This window comes from Eubalaena glacialis, chromosome 14 (assembly GCF_028564815.1).
Source record: "Eubalaena glacialis isolate mEubGla1 chromosome 14, mEubGla1.1.hap2.+ XY, whole genome shotgun sequence".
NCBI lineage: Eukaryota > Metazoa > Chordata > Mammalia > Artiodactyla > Balaenidae > Eubalaena > Eubalaena glacialis.
The window spans coordinates 73,550,471-73,564,612 of record NC_083729.1 but is presented as its reverse complement, the minus strand read 5'-3'; the positions used below and the strand labels follow the sequence as shown (position 1 = coordinate 73,564,612).

At 39.3% G+C, this 14,142-nt stretch overlaps 1 protein-coding gene across 1 annotated transcript in view; it reads right to left on the bottom strand.

Annotated features, from left to right (window-relative positions):
- The window catches only part of LOC133074642 (catenin alpha-2-like), a 783,943-nt gene extending 770,403 nt beyond the window's left edge, over nt 1-13,540 (bottom strand). Inside the window, exon 1 of the mRNA XM_061168567.1 lies at nt 13,394-13,540. The gene's annotated coding sequence lies outside the window, so the exon portion shown is untranslated. The remainder of the gene's footprint in view (nt 1-13,393) is intronic.
- Between the last annotated feature and the right edge of the window lie 602 nt (nt 13,541-14,142).

The following is a 14,142-nucleotide window of genomic DNA, read 5'->3' as shown; positions in this document are numbered from 1 at the left end:
TCAGCATAAAAGTGTTTGATATTTTTATAGTACTAGATATTTGCAGTTTCTTGAATGAAAGACAAAATAGTAACAGTTCGAGTTGTTTCATAATTATAATAAGAATAGAAATGAAATCTGTTCAAAGTTAACACTCTAATAAAACTTTTAATGATATCACAGTGATATATTTATAATTTTGATATGAAATATTTTAAATACTCAAAAAGGAGTATTTTTGTATATTAACTTGTTTTCATTAAGAACAATTCTGCAACTGTAAGTTAGGACAAGCAAAAATAAAATGTAATATATCTGGATTTAAGAGATCAGCTATTCATAACAGCAATGGCAACAAAATTCTTTCCACAGGCAGCCAGGCATCAAGAAAATTTCCTCACATAAACAGATCTATCTCAAATTATTCAAGCAAGCTGGAACAGAAAACAGGTATATGCTGCTCATTGATATCTTTACTCAAACTTATGATATCAAGCACATTGTAACTTACACTTATTTGTATAATTCTTTAGGAAAAACAGAACTATTATAAAGTTAACCACATTTCTGAGAACTAGATTTAGTGATTCGGCATTAACACAAATATCTTACAATTCTATGAATCATTACTTGCTACTTGCTACTAATTTCACACCCATATTCAATATTCTACAGAGAAAAACCACAGTTTTCATTATTAAATTTATATCATCTATTTACAGTATCTTAGTGTGGATCATAGGATTTTAAGGTGATGGGTTTATTAACGATAAATCAATACTGATATGTATGCATAAGGCTTAAACCAGATGAATAATTACAATTCAAGGCAATTTGCCCATATTCTCAATTTGCAGAATCAGTGAAGCGTTTCCATTCAAAATAATAATTTTTCATGATAAAAGAAGATCATGAAAATAAAACCAAAGTTAAGCTTCCCCTCAGGTTTGAAAAAAGAAGATCTAGTGCCAAAAAATTAAATTCTAGGCAGGAACTGGAGACTTCCAAAGCTTCTTAGTGGTGCTGAACTGGCCACTGTCTTAGTATTTATGTATTTCTAAAAAAACAGTGCTGCCTGTAGGATGGAGATGGTATGTAACACAACAGCTTCAATAGGAAAGGGATGACAAAATAATATTTAAGGTATCAAATAGCCAAATAATAAAGTCATTAAGATAAACTTTTAAAGTTTATTGATATCATGAGCATTATCATAAGCATGTTATCACTGTCATCAGAACACTGCTCAATCAACTCAGTCCAAGATCTAGAGAAGACAAAGCCCATGCCTTTGAAGGGTTACACACAAAAATGTTCATAACGGCCTAGAAAAGCACTAAGTGAATATTTGGAAGTGAGTACATGAATCCGTGTATACACCGCATGTAGAGAAAGGCTCAAAACATACTGATATTGGTATAAATATAATAATATACTTGGGTTACTATGGAAGAAACAAATATTGAGAATAATTTTAAAAACAAAAAGGTGTGTTTAGACTACCGTATAATGTATTTCACATAGGAAGAATGACTCATTCATACTAAATCTAACAGAAGAAAAAATATTTTATTTAAAATTAGAAAAAAACTAACAGAAAAAATGAGCATTATATTATTATTTTCATATACATATTATTTGAACCATGAATTGTTATCATACCATATAAAGAGGTCATACAAACTGGTAAGAAAAACACAAGACAAAGAACAAAATTTTTGAATAAAGTATTTCAACAAGGTGACTGGGTTTAAATCCAAATATAAAAATCAAAAGGAATAATTTCTACATCAGCAATACCCTTTTAAGAAATGTAAAAGAAAAGTAAACCTTTTCCCAACAGCAATAGAAACTACAAACAAGATGGCAATAAACTCAAGGGACTTCCCTGGTGGTCCAGTGGTTAAGATTCCGTGCTCCCAATGCAGGGTGCACGGGTTCCATCCCTGGTCAGGGAACTAGATTCCGCATGCCACAACTAAGAGCCCGCATGCCGCAACTAAAGATCCCACATGCCGCAATGAAGATCTTGCGTGCTGCAACTAAGACCTGGCACAGCCAAATAAATAAATATATTTTTTAAAAAGATGGTAATAAACTCAAGATGAAAAGAGAAAGACTTTTACTAGGAAGAAAATTCATAATACTGAAGGGCACAAAAAATGGCCTTAATAAATGGAGAGACATGGCAATGGAAAGACTACGAGTTAGAAAGTTGTTATCCCTCCCTCAAATCATCTTAAATTAAATACCATACCAGTTAAAATACCAAAGGTGTTTTTAATGAATATGATAACCTCGTTATCATATCCTTCCGAAGAAATGGTACAAAAATAGATAAGGAACTTTGGAAAAAGAAAAACCATCACTTACTGGATATCACAGCACACTCTATAATAGTTAAAACAGTATAACAACAAATTTTTTATACCCAGAGAATAAGTCCTATAAATTAAAATAAGATAAATAATCCACTAGAAAAACATGGGCAGAGATGTGAACACACTCATGACAGCAGAGGCAAAACTTGGCCATTAGGCCAAAAAATCAAATGAAAAGATAATCAACCTTTCTAGAAATCAGAGATACAACCTCTATGACAAAGATATACCATTCTTACCTATTCAGTGGTAAACTTTTCCAAGTTTAAAATTATCATGTATTAGTAAAAGAGTAAGGACATATGCACGTTCATAGCTTCTGATGCAATATGAATTAGTACTACCATTTTGAAGAGTAATTAGGCATCAACTACTAAAATCTAAGATGCACATATCTCATGACCCAAAATTACAGTGATCAATCTACCTTTCAAAAAATATACTAATACATGTGGGCAAGAAACCAATGTAAGGATGTTCACCACAACATTGTTTGAAATAGCAAAATAGCAGGAACAAACTAAATGTCTATGAAAAGATAAGGATTAAATAAAGCAAGGTATAATCACACTATAAAATAATAGGCAGCAGTGAAAATATAATGGTGATAACTCATGTTACCAGCTAAGCTGTATGTGAAATAAAAATGAGGTATACAATACCATGTTACCATTTAAGTAAATACTATATATATTTAAAATATTATATACATATATACACATTGACCATCTATATCTTTGAGGCACTCTCACAGTGCCCCCAAAGTCAACCTCAGCCCATATTTGAAGGCAGATCAATGCAAACATTTCATCTCTGTAGACAGCCAAAAACTAGAAACTTAAATTCCAATCAATGTAATATTACACAGAAATTAACATAAAGGAAGGTTTTTTTATTATCTCAGTAAATGCTTAGATATGTTCAGTTTAAAAAAATAGGACATAAAATTATATCTCAGCTTTGCTTTAAAAAGACCTCTACGTGACAAATTCAGATATACTCAAAGGGGAAAAAAGCTCAAAATTCGCCAAATGTTCACTGGATAGACGGACTGCAGTAATTTTTATTTTCAAGTTTCTTTTTCTGGTTGCTTTCTAGATGTTCTACAATGGGCATGTATTGTTGAAGTGTCAAAGACAAAACATGTTCTTTCTGAAACAGTGTATCTTCTGTTATTGCATTCTTGAGATACCTTTATACAGAAAATGCCAAAATATTTCTCTACTCCCAGCCTATCACCTTCACTGCAGTCCCACTTTTCAGCTGCCCACTGAGCAGTTATCAGCATCCCAGCTTCAGTTATCCTGGATGTGACTTCACCTCTCCCACTGCTGTGCTCACTGATCCCATCTTCCTGCTGGCTCAGCCCTGTCCCAGTTCCCAGACCAAGGCAGGACTGAATTTACAAGTACTAATACAAGGTCATCCCCCCCTCCATCTCTCTCCCATCCTTTGTGAGAAAATGTTTCCAATTTGGGGTCTGCCTGGACTTTTGATCCATGCCCCTGAGAAGTCAGTACCACACTGTAATACACTTTGTATCATACTCTGGTATTAAACCATTCAGATACTTTTCACCTCTACTAGTCTGTCAACTCACAGGGTCAAGTACTATATCTTACTCATATATGGATCCAGGGATGTGTCCCCCAAAACAGCAATTTGAATAATTTGTAAGAAAGTATCTGATGAATGACTGCAACATTTGTTTAACCAGAAAACCTGTCTGATTTGTTCAAAGACAGAATGAGTTTGGAGACTTAATTCAATCAGCTAGTATTTATTAAGAAACTAATGGGGGCCCAGGATTATAACAGGGAAATATTAGAAAAAGCAAAGGTATGGCTCCTCTCCTTGACACAGAATCTAAAGTGGTTGACACCTTTAAAAAAACAGAAAATAATTACTGTTTTAGCTTCTGCCTTAACAAGCAAAACATGAAAATCTTCTTGCCTGAGGTCCTGATTTCACAGATGGGCAAACTGCAATCGAGTTTGCCTGCCTGGATTCCAGACTACTGCCAGCACTGACTTTTGCCTCCTGTCCCAACTCCATGGGCCCCAGTATGCCTAGCTCTGCTTGTCACTATGTGTATACTTGCCCACTTTGAATGATCCCAGTGGATCTAGACTCCTCCCCCCTCCACCGGTTCATGCTGCGTGCTAGGATCTAAATGTTTCCCTTCCTCTTTTCCTAGGGTACCTCTGTCACCTGTTTCTGTATGCATTCCCACAATAACAAGCTGTGACTACAATCCTAGTTTTCTGCTTCAACCTCTTTCCCACAAGACTGACAACATCATGGCAGGCCTCTAAAACTGTAACAAACACTGCTGCTTGCTGACCCAACATTCATTTCCCTTTTTCTTAACTAAACTGCCATTTAGCTCAGCCATCCCCTTAACCTCCTCCACACAGCCAGGAGCTTCAGGGAAAGCAGACCTCATCCCAGCCCCAGCAGGTGGATTCCTCATTAGTCTAAGTCTATCATGTATGGTATTCCTTTTCCCCTTACTGTTGACTGGATTGGGGATCCAGTGCTGGCCAGTGAGATAAGAGGTGAGGGAGAACTTTTGGCAAAAGTTTCCTCGTTTTTTCTGGAAGAGATACCACTGCTGCATGATGGTGTGCTCAGAACTGCAGCAGCCAAGACACCAATGCTGAGGATGAGGTCTAGACACAGAGGGATCAGAGAGAAGGGCAGAGAGGATGTTGACCGAGGTCTAGTACCTGGAGCCACCCAACCTCTGCATTTCTTGGCACTTTTACAAATCTTTTTGAATGCTTTCCCTTTCCTCTGCTGCCAGGTTACAGATAAGGGCATATTTCTAAATAAAATACATCAGCAGCTTTGTTTTCTACTTCAAAAAAGTAACTTTAAGATGGGGATTTGTCGGGTATTTGGGCTGTTTTTAGTTTGAAGCTATTATGAGAAAAGCTGCTATTAATTTTCATGTAAATGCCTTTGTGCGTGTTTTCATTTCACCTGGGAGTGGAATTTCGGGGTTATACGTTAAGAGTATTTTTAACATTAAGAGAAAAATGTTTCCCAAAGTGTTACATTCCCACCAGCAACGTATGAGGGCTTCACTTGCTTCACACGCTCTCCAAAACTTGATATTGTCAGTCTTGTTAAATTTAGCCATTCTAGTGTTTGTACAGTGGTAACATATTGTGGCTTTTAAATTTCATTATTTGGGTGACTGATAGACTTAAATCACCTTTTCATGTGCTTACTGGTCACTGGTATCTCTTTTTTATGAAATATTTCTTCAGATATTCTGTTCATTTTTTTGGTTGGATTGTTTGTTTTATTGAGATGTAAGAGTTCTATATACAATTAGTCCATTTTCAGATATATAGAGATAGAAATAAAGATACATAGATCTAGCAAGTCTTGAGTCTTTTGAAGAACAAAAGTTTTTGTTTTTTAATTTTAATAAAGTCTAGTTTATGTTTTTCTTTTAACTTTATGATTAGTGCTTTTGGGGCCCTATCTAAGACATCTTTACCTAACCCCAATTCACAAAGAGTTTCTCCTATAATTTCTTGTAGAAGTTTATATACTCTAAACCATAGACAAATCTCAAACACATTTATACTCAATGAAAGAAGGAGACAAAAATGAGTACATATTCCATGATTCAATCTATATTCACTTTTGGAACAGGAAAAACTAATCTATAGAGACAGAAAGCAGATCAAGTGGAAGGGCATTTTTTAGAGCAATGGAAATATTCTACATCTCGATTGCAGTGGTGGTTACGTAGGTATACTTATCAACACACAACAGTATTTAAAATGGATGTACTTTATTATATGTAAAACATACCTCAACAAATTTGATCATAAAAAATCTTAATGGGAATTTGGAGCTGGATTGGTTGAAAGACAGGTGACCACACAGTCCTATGGGATAGGATTTAGGGGATAAGACTTTGCTTGTGCCTGAGGCAAAAACATTAACATTAGAGTATATGTAACTACTTAAATAAGTATTACTTAATTCTAAACTCATTAATGCCATATAGCGTTTCAAAGACAGTGGCATTACTCCAACAAGCCAAACATATACTGAGCTAGTCCCTATCCAGAGGTAGCAACTGACTTGTATCTCCAGTCTAGGAAGGAATTTTAAAAAGGAGAGAGAGGGAAGGATGGAGAGGTTAAGAAAGGGACAGATTTCTTAGTTCTTCCTTGGCCCAGAGACACTGTGAAGCTAAACCTTAAGTTTTCTTGGGAAAGGGAAAGCATATGACACTGAAGGTAAAGAGTTTTCTTGAGTAGCAACAGTTTGTGTTTCAAAAAAAAAAGCAGGGGGAGTGACACAGTAAGAAATAAATCATTATGCCTTGAAATTTTAAGGGAAATTCACATATGGAATTATAGAATTTTATAGCTATAAGACACTATATCATCTGGTCTAAGTCACTTAAAATACAGATTAAATAAATAAGCCTTGGAGGGTTTGAGGCTTGTTTAGTCATATAATTAGTTAGCTGGTTGAAAATCTGGAGGAAAAACCCAGGTGTCCTGATTCCTGATTCAGTTTTGCTATGAAATTATACTTTCTAGCCCAATGCTGTGCATGGAGCAGACATTTAAAAATGCCTGTTGAATGAATTCATGTTAGGTAATATGATTTTAAAAATACATAGAAAGCATAAGTAAACAGAGGGATAAATTTAGATGCAGACATTTTTTCCCAGTGAATTCTGTATATACTTCTTTATGGCATTTCTGCATTTTAGAGGGAAAAAGCAAGCGCATCTTGTGAAATTACTCTGGCAGATATCAATGCCTGAAGAAAAATATTGAGCACAAGTGGTAAACCCTCAAGAATTGTGGGACACCCTTTCTTAGAAATAGTTGAGGGCAATTAGCTCTTTCTGAGGTAGTTAAGGACACAATAAGAAATAAATCTACCTCCTCACTAAAAGATGCATCAATGATGTTTAACAACTGCCTCAGGCCCTACAAATTTAAGATAAAGTTGGAAGACGGGATTCTCACCAAACTGTTGTCTAACCACAATTAAAATCAGATGGGAATGGGGACTTCCCTAGTGGTCCAGTGGTAAAGAATCCGCCTTCCAATGCAGGGGACGCGGGTTCCATCCCTGGTCAGGGAACTAAGATCCCACATGCCGCGGGGCAACTAAGCCCACGTGCCACAACTACTGAGCTCGCACGCCTCAACTAGAGCCTGCGTGCGGCAAACTACAGAGCCCACACACCCCGGAGCCTTCGCACCACAACTACAGAAGAGAAAACCCGCACCCCACAACTAGAGAGAAGCCCCCGGGCACCACAACGAAGAGCTCGCGCACGGCAACGAAAGATCCTGAATGCCTCAACGGAGGAGATCCCGCGTGCCGCAACTAAGACCTGACGCAGCCAAAAATAAATTAAATAAATAAATAATAAATAAATCTTTAAAAAAAAATCAGATGGGAATGAACCATACCCTTTATCTTAAAGCTCAAGGCCCATAAGGTAGAAGCAAGATAGAAACAAAATGATACACGGAAAACACCAAGATTGCTCTGCAATGTACCAGGGAAACTGCAGATTTGGAAACAACTTGCTGACAGCCCCTCCCACAGGCACATTGAGGGACTAAAATGACTGATAGGGAGCTTTGGATGTCACAGGCCGACCCCATGTTACATAAGAAAACCGGCTCCCGGGTGAAGAGGCATAAAGGCCAGCTGAAACTGCTAGGCAGAGAACTCCTGAAACTTACATGAAATCTACACTTACTTTTCATCCCTCATTTCTGAGCCCTCTTGCCCTCTACTTCCAAAATAAATACTCCACTCAAAAGCTGATGGAGACACAGATCTGAGCTTTGCCTCCTGTCTCCTTGCTTGGCCACCCTGCAATAAAGCCTTTTTTCTCTGTAAAAGACCAATGCCTCAGCATTGGTCTTTCTGTTGTGCATTGGGCAACGAGCCCACTTGCTCTGGTACAGGAACATCAATTCTCTGGTCTTTTAGGGAATCGTTGTGGTTTCTGAGTAGGCTGTGGGAGAACTGGCATGCCCCCATTAAGAGTTCATGACTTTAGCTGTGACATCAAGGCGCCATAAAAAAAAAAAGATATTGGATTTACTGCAGGTACGTAATGAACAATATGAGCCCACTTTACACATATGAGCATATTAAAAGTGTCCTATTAATTGAACAGGCAGTTATAAACTTTTCAGCTCAATAGATGAAACAAAATTAATTAATTTTATCTCATCCTTACTCCACAGTTCCTTGTTCTCTATAAGTTAAGGTCACCACCTTAACTTACAGAGAACACAGTTGCTTCTTTTTCACTCCCTTTAATGCACACTGTCTTCACATCTGAAAGATAACAGTCTGAGTTGTATACACAGATATGGCCTTTAAATAAGAAGGAATAAAAGCCCTATAAAATTAAGCTTTATAAGGTCAGACTATCACTTTTTTATAATGTGTTACAAGTAATGATCTCAAAGAGTTGTAGAATGCGTATTTGTGGTTGAGTTAGAATTCATCTCCAAGATAAAAATTCACTTATGAGGAAAATTAAAACATTTGAAAGTAGTTTGTCAAAAATCACTAGTGCTGTAACATGAAACTGACTAGACGTGATACATTTGAAAATGTTTTATTTAGATCCGCTGCATCTTTAAAACATCAGAATATTAAGAAAACTTCCAAAACGGAAAATAAAAATGCTACAGTCTATGGTGTTAAACTTCTAGCTTTTGGAAATATATTCACATTTTTAGCTATGTATCTTAACATAATATTCATGAGACTAATTTTGTATATATTAAAACTACAAAAAAAATTATAAGAGTATTTTACTATTTTGGAGAAAGGAATGAAATTATGTCTATCTATTAAAAATGAATTAACATGAGCACTATAAACACTGAAACTTGTAACTTGCAGGTAAAATGTTCTGAAAATCCTTTTTTGATAAAATAATTCAAATCATTTATGCTTTTGGATACATGTTTCAGGGATATATATTTCAAAATAGTTAATAAACACGAGCCAAAAATAAAGGTGTGTCAACAGACGTAGCCAATGAGCAACTATCACCCCACACTGAGCAGATATTTAACTTGCTCAGTGTACAATCCCAGACAGACCCTCTGGTGTCATCACACCCTAGTCTCCCAGTAAACACTTGAAAGGGCATAACCCATTTGGAATCGTTAATAATCTTGAACACCAAAAAAAGAAAGAGAAAAAAGGGCTTGTGGTAACAAGGAAAAGTCAACAACGAAGTAAAAATAAAGTTCCTGGAAATACAATTACCCTTACAATTACCAGCTTTATGTATGACAAAATAAAATAATCATGGTTACTATTCTCCAAGTATATATTCTGGAATATTCGTGGGTTAAGGCAAAACAAGAGAGACTTGTGATAATCATGATATTAAATCTTTATTGTCTAGAAAGCTCAACTTTCTCTCTGCCTTGAAGTTTAAAGAAAAGAGAAAGAATACTCTGGGTCCTCATTGTGACACAGACCTTGAATTCTGCGTCCTGGTGTGGGGCTTTGAGTGAGACAAAGAACTAAAACAGGTCCTCTGGGTAGCTGTACATTCTGTGATAAAATGGATCCCACAGTACAACAAGTTGTCTTGTCCCAAGTGATAGTGTAATTACTCTGACTGTATATGTTTAATACCGTTTAATACACTCCCTAGTATTCAAGTAATTAGTCTTCCCAAACACACGGTGCTTCTCCCCTCTCTGCTTTTGTTCCAGCTGTGGTACCCACCCTGCATGAAATCCTTCCCAGGAATCTCTGTCCAAGCCCCAGTGCTACTCCTGAATATAATCTTTCTCTGGCTACATAAACAACCGTCCTCTTCAGAATGCCTCTAACTACTTGCTTTTCATTTCTTTCCAGTAAATAATCATATATTGTCTTGGATTGTTTTTAAGCCATTTCTCCTAGTTATAATAATGCTTAAGACATACTGTGTTTATTCCAAGTACTGTGTTTAACACATTTAATTAACCCTTAAAGCAATCCTAAGAATCGGGGTCTACCATAATTCCCATTTTGTAAATGAGGAGAAAGACTTAAATACTACGAAAGGGCATAACACTCTACTACTTAAGTAGAGCATGCACTAAAATTGAAAGCTCTCTCCAAAGATCTTGATCTTTGCCACTGTGAAATATGACCTCACACAAATGCCTGTTCTCCTCAACTAGGCTGTAAGCTAAGGTTAAAGAAAGTGTCTTTGACATCTTTTGAATAGTGCATATACTTAGCTGAGGGTTGAGCAGGTTTTAAGAACTCTGAGAAAGGCACAGAGAATGTTCTAGAATATTTCCTACAGGGTCCACAAGATGTTGTACTGGGTCTTTGTCTGTACCATACATTCTTAACGGTCCAGTGAACCAAAGGCAGAAACCTCCAGAAATTAAATTCTTCAGAGGAAGTTGGTCTTTATCTGAAAACTGAATAATGATCAGAGTAGCAGGCTGCTTTTTGAAGATGCCAGTTCTTCTTCTGTTTCATATTTTATTCATTTTAACTCAACTCTCTCTCAAAATCTTGCTGTAAACAAATGTTTTCTATTTGTTAATAACCTCATAAGTTTTGTTTTCACTAAGTAGATGAATGTTTACAAAGTAGACAAATAAACAGTATCTTTGTTTCCATAGTAAGCACAGTGTTAAAAACAGAGGCATACACCCACATCACTCTGTATAGCAAAACTGCAATCAAGAAAAAGCAGGGCTGACTGAGGGGCTGCCTCTTCCCCACACTCACAACCATGAAGCTCCACAAAGAAAGAACAGGAGAGATGATGGAAGGGGAAAAGTCACGTGAAAGTACATTAGGATAAAACTAACTTATTGTATTCATATATAATTACTATCAAAGTCTTTCACTAGCTTCATGGCATTCCAGGGAAATGAACAACAACAACAACAACAACAGAACACCCCTACCTACAACTGTGTCCGCTATTAAGTAATGTAACCACACAAATATGGACAGGGTTGACGGCAATTCTGCATTAGAATGTTGGTAACACTGACAATTCGACGAAGCTTCTGCCACATGGCTTCAGTCAGCCAAGCCATTTATGGAATTGCATTCCTATCAAGGGGAGTTGGGGTAGGGGGTAGATCCATCATTCCTAATATCACACACTTCCCAAAAACTGATGCAGATGATTAACTGTGTCAGCTTTTCATCAAATCAGCACTCAATCACTTTCGAAGGTAATTCACTTCATCTCAACTCCTACTTTACATTCCCGTAAAATGTGAAAGTGCATATTGCACTACTGGCATATAATAATTTAAATGAAAAGAAAAAAAATCAGTAATTTGCTCCACAGCATAGTTTCTTACTGGCAGCTTCACTGAATCCACCATTAATTTCAGTCCCTCCCCAGATACTCATTAAGCATAAAACATAGCTATTTATAGATATTAAGGGGGGTTTATATTTTTTATTTTTTTTATTTTTTAAAGAGAGTATAGATAGACCAAATACAGGCTTCTAAATATTCCATTTCTGAGTTATACTGTTTGTTGGACCTTTCTGAAATGGTGAATACACTAAAAATTCTGAGACAGGGCTGTCCCGCCATGTATGAATAAACTTTTCAGCAACAATGCTTGCAAAAAGGAACATTGCCAAATCACTATTAATATATGTAATAGAAGGCTCAGAGTGTAAGCTAAAGAAAGCAAAGTAAAATATATCATTTGGTGAAAACAAGTGGTGCAAAACCAACTGAAATTTTAAATTGTTAATGATGGTCCCAGAGCTAATTTAACTTTTCCACTGGTGTAAACACAGACAAAATCACACAGTATGTTTCCAACATCTTCACAATTTTTGTAACGTAGATGAAAAAGGGTAAGGATATCTGCTAAAGGTATAATGCAGCTAATGCTAGCAAAATGGTATATTTCTAAGCCTGTGGAGTATAACCTCATTACTCCAAACTGTCCATTGTCCCCCTTTAGAAGTTAACTTTTGATGAACAAAAGTGAATCTCTTCCACTCTTCTGCTCCCTGTTTTCCCAAATCAATCTACCCTAGTGTTTTGTATGCTGACCAAAACATTCCACAAATAATGCTGTGGTGCACACACATTAAAGTTTAGAGAGTTTCTGCCTCTGAAGTATAGATAGTGACAGAACCAAGGACACAAGGGTTCAATTCCAAGGCAAATATTAGGCGGGTGGTTTGAAAATATCAACCCAAAGAGGCCTAAGGGAAAAGGATACAAGCATCCACTGTCACCACCCTCCCCCTCCCCTCCCCTCTTCCTCTCTTGTTCTCTTTCTCTCTCCTCTTCCCTCCTTGTGGCTTCTCACACAGAGACAATCAAAGCCGGGAAAGCTGGATTTTAAATTAGTGAGACGCACACTGGGAATATGTAATTCCCAGAAGAAAAAAGAAACTGCTACAGAGGGGAGTGGGGGGTTGTTGGCAACATGTCTAAGTGACAACCCTCCCCACCCCCACCCTAATACAGCAAAAATCCATAGATTCCTCCTCGACCGACCCTCTTCTCCTTCCAGTTCCCAGTACTCTATCCAACTTGACCCTTAACCCAAATAACATTGAAATCCACAGGGCATCCACTGTGCAAGAGTGTGTCTCTCAGTATATGTAATGTACCCAATTTTTTGGAAGCCCCTGAATCCGGACAGTTGTGCCAGGCAAGGGATCTCCCACCGGGGAAGGGGTGAAGAAAGGGGGAAAAAAGAGATGGGATCAAGAGGAAAGGGAGGCAGAGCTGCGCTCTAGGGCGAGTGGCTGCAAGGAAGACAGGGAAGAATGAAAGGGTGGGAAGGAAGTGGGGCTGGGAGAGAGGAAGAAAGGGATGAAAGAAAGGCTGGAAGGGAGAAAGGAGGGGAGAGGAGAGAGGGATGTTGGGAAGGATGAGGGCGGGAGGGTTGGGGAGCTGGGAGGGAGGGGAGGATGGAGAGGATGGGAGGGAGATAGGGAGGGAGGGAGGGAGGCAGGCAAGGATGGAGAATGCTCTGCCCGGGACTCACCTCTGTGGGTCGGTGGGAGTTTCTCGCCCTCCTCCTCTTTCTCGCCCGTTCCCAGCAACTGGAGGGGTAATCACAGAAGGGACTGGAGAGGCGGCGGCGGGGAAGAGGGCAGCAGCTGCTGCAGCCGCCTCTGGCCGAGGTGCGCTGCCTCCTGCTCCGCCCGCCAGCCCGGGTCTCCGCCTCACTCGGGGCTGGAAGCGAAGCCGCTCCCCCCTCCCCCCGCCCGCCCCTCGTCCTGCCCAAGCGCGAGCGGCAGCGGCCCAGATCGCCGCTAGGGGAAGAGGCCAGTGCGCAGGCGCGGCCGCTTGCTCTCTCGCGCGCCCTCGCGGCCCCCCGGCTCCCGCGGCTCCGCGCTCCGCGCTCCGCGGGGCTGGAGAAGGCACGGGGTGGGGGCCACCTGCGCGCGCGGCCTTGGGAGCGCCGGCGGGGCGGGGAGGAGCTGGGGAGGCGAGGCCGGCCGCGCCGCAGGTGGGGGGAGGGGACGGTGGCGAAGGGGCACTGCCGAAGGGCGCAGGTGCCGTGTCCATGACAACCGCGTTACCCCGGGGCGGGGGACGCGGTGAGCCGCCCGAGGACCGGGGACAGACACCCGGTGCGGGAGAGGTCCTGGGGGAGAAGGGGAGGAGGGTTGCAGAGCAGGATGAAAGGGAGAGCCCTAGAGGGCGCGTGGCAGGAGGAGGGCAGCGCCCCAGTGCAGCGAATGTAGTGACTGACGCAGGAGGGAGGTTTGTTGGGATCTGGAGGACCAA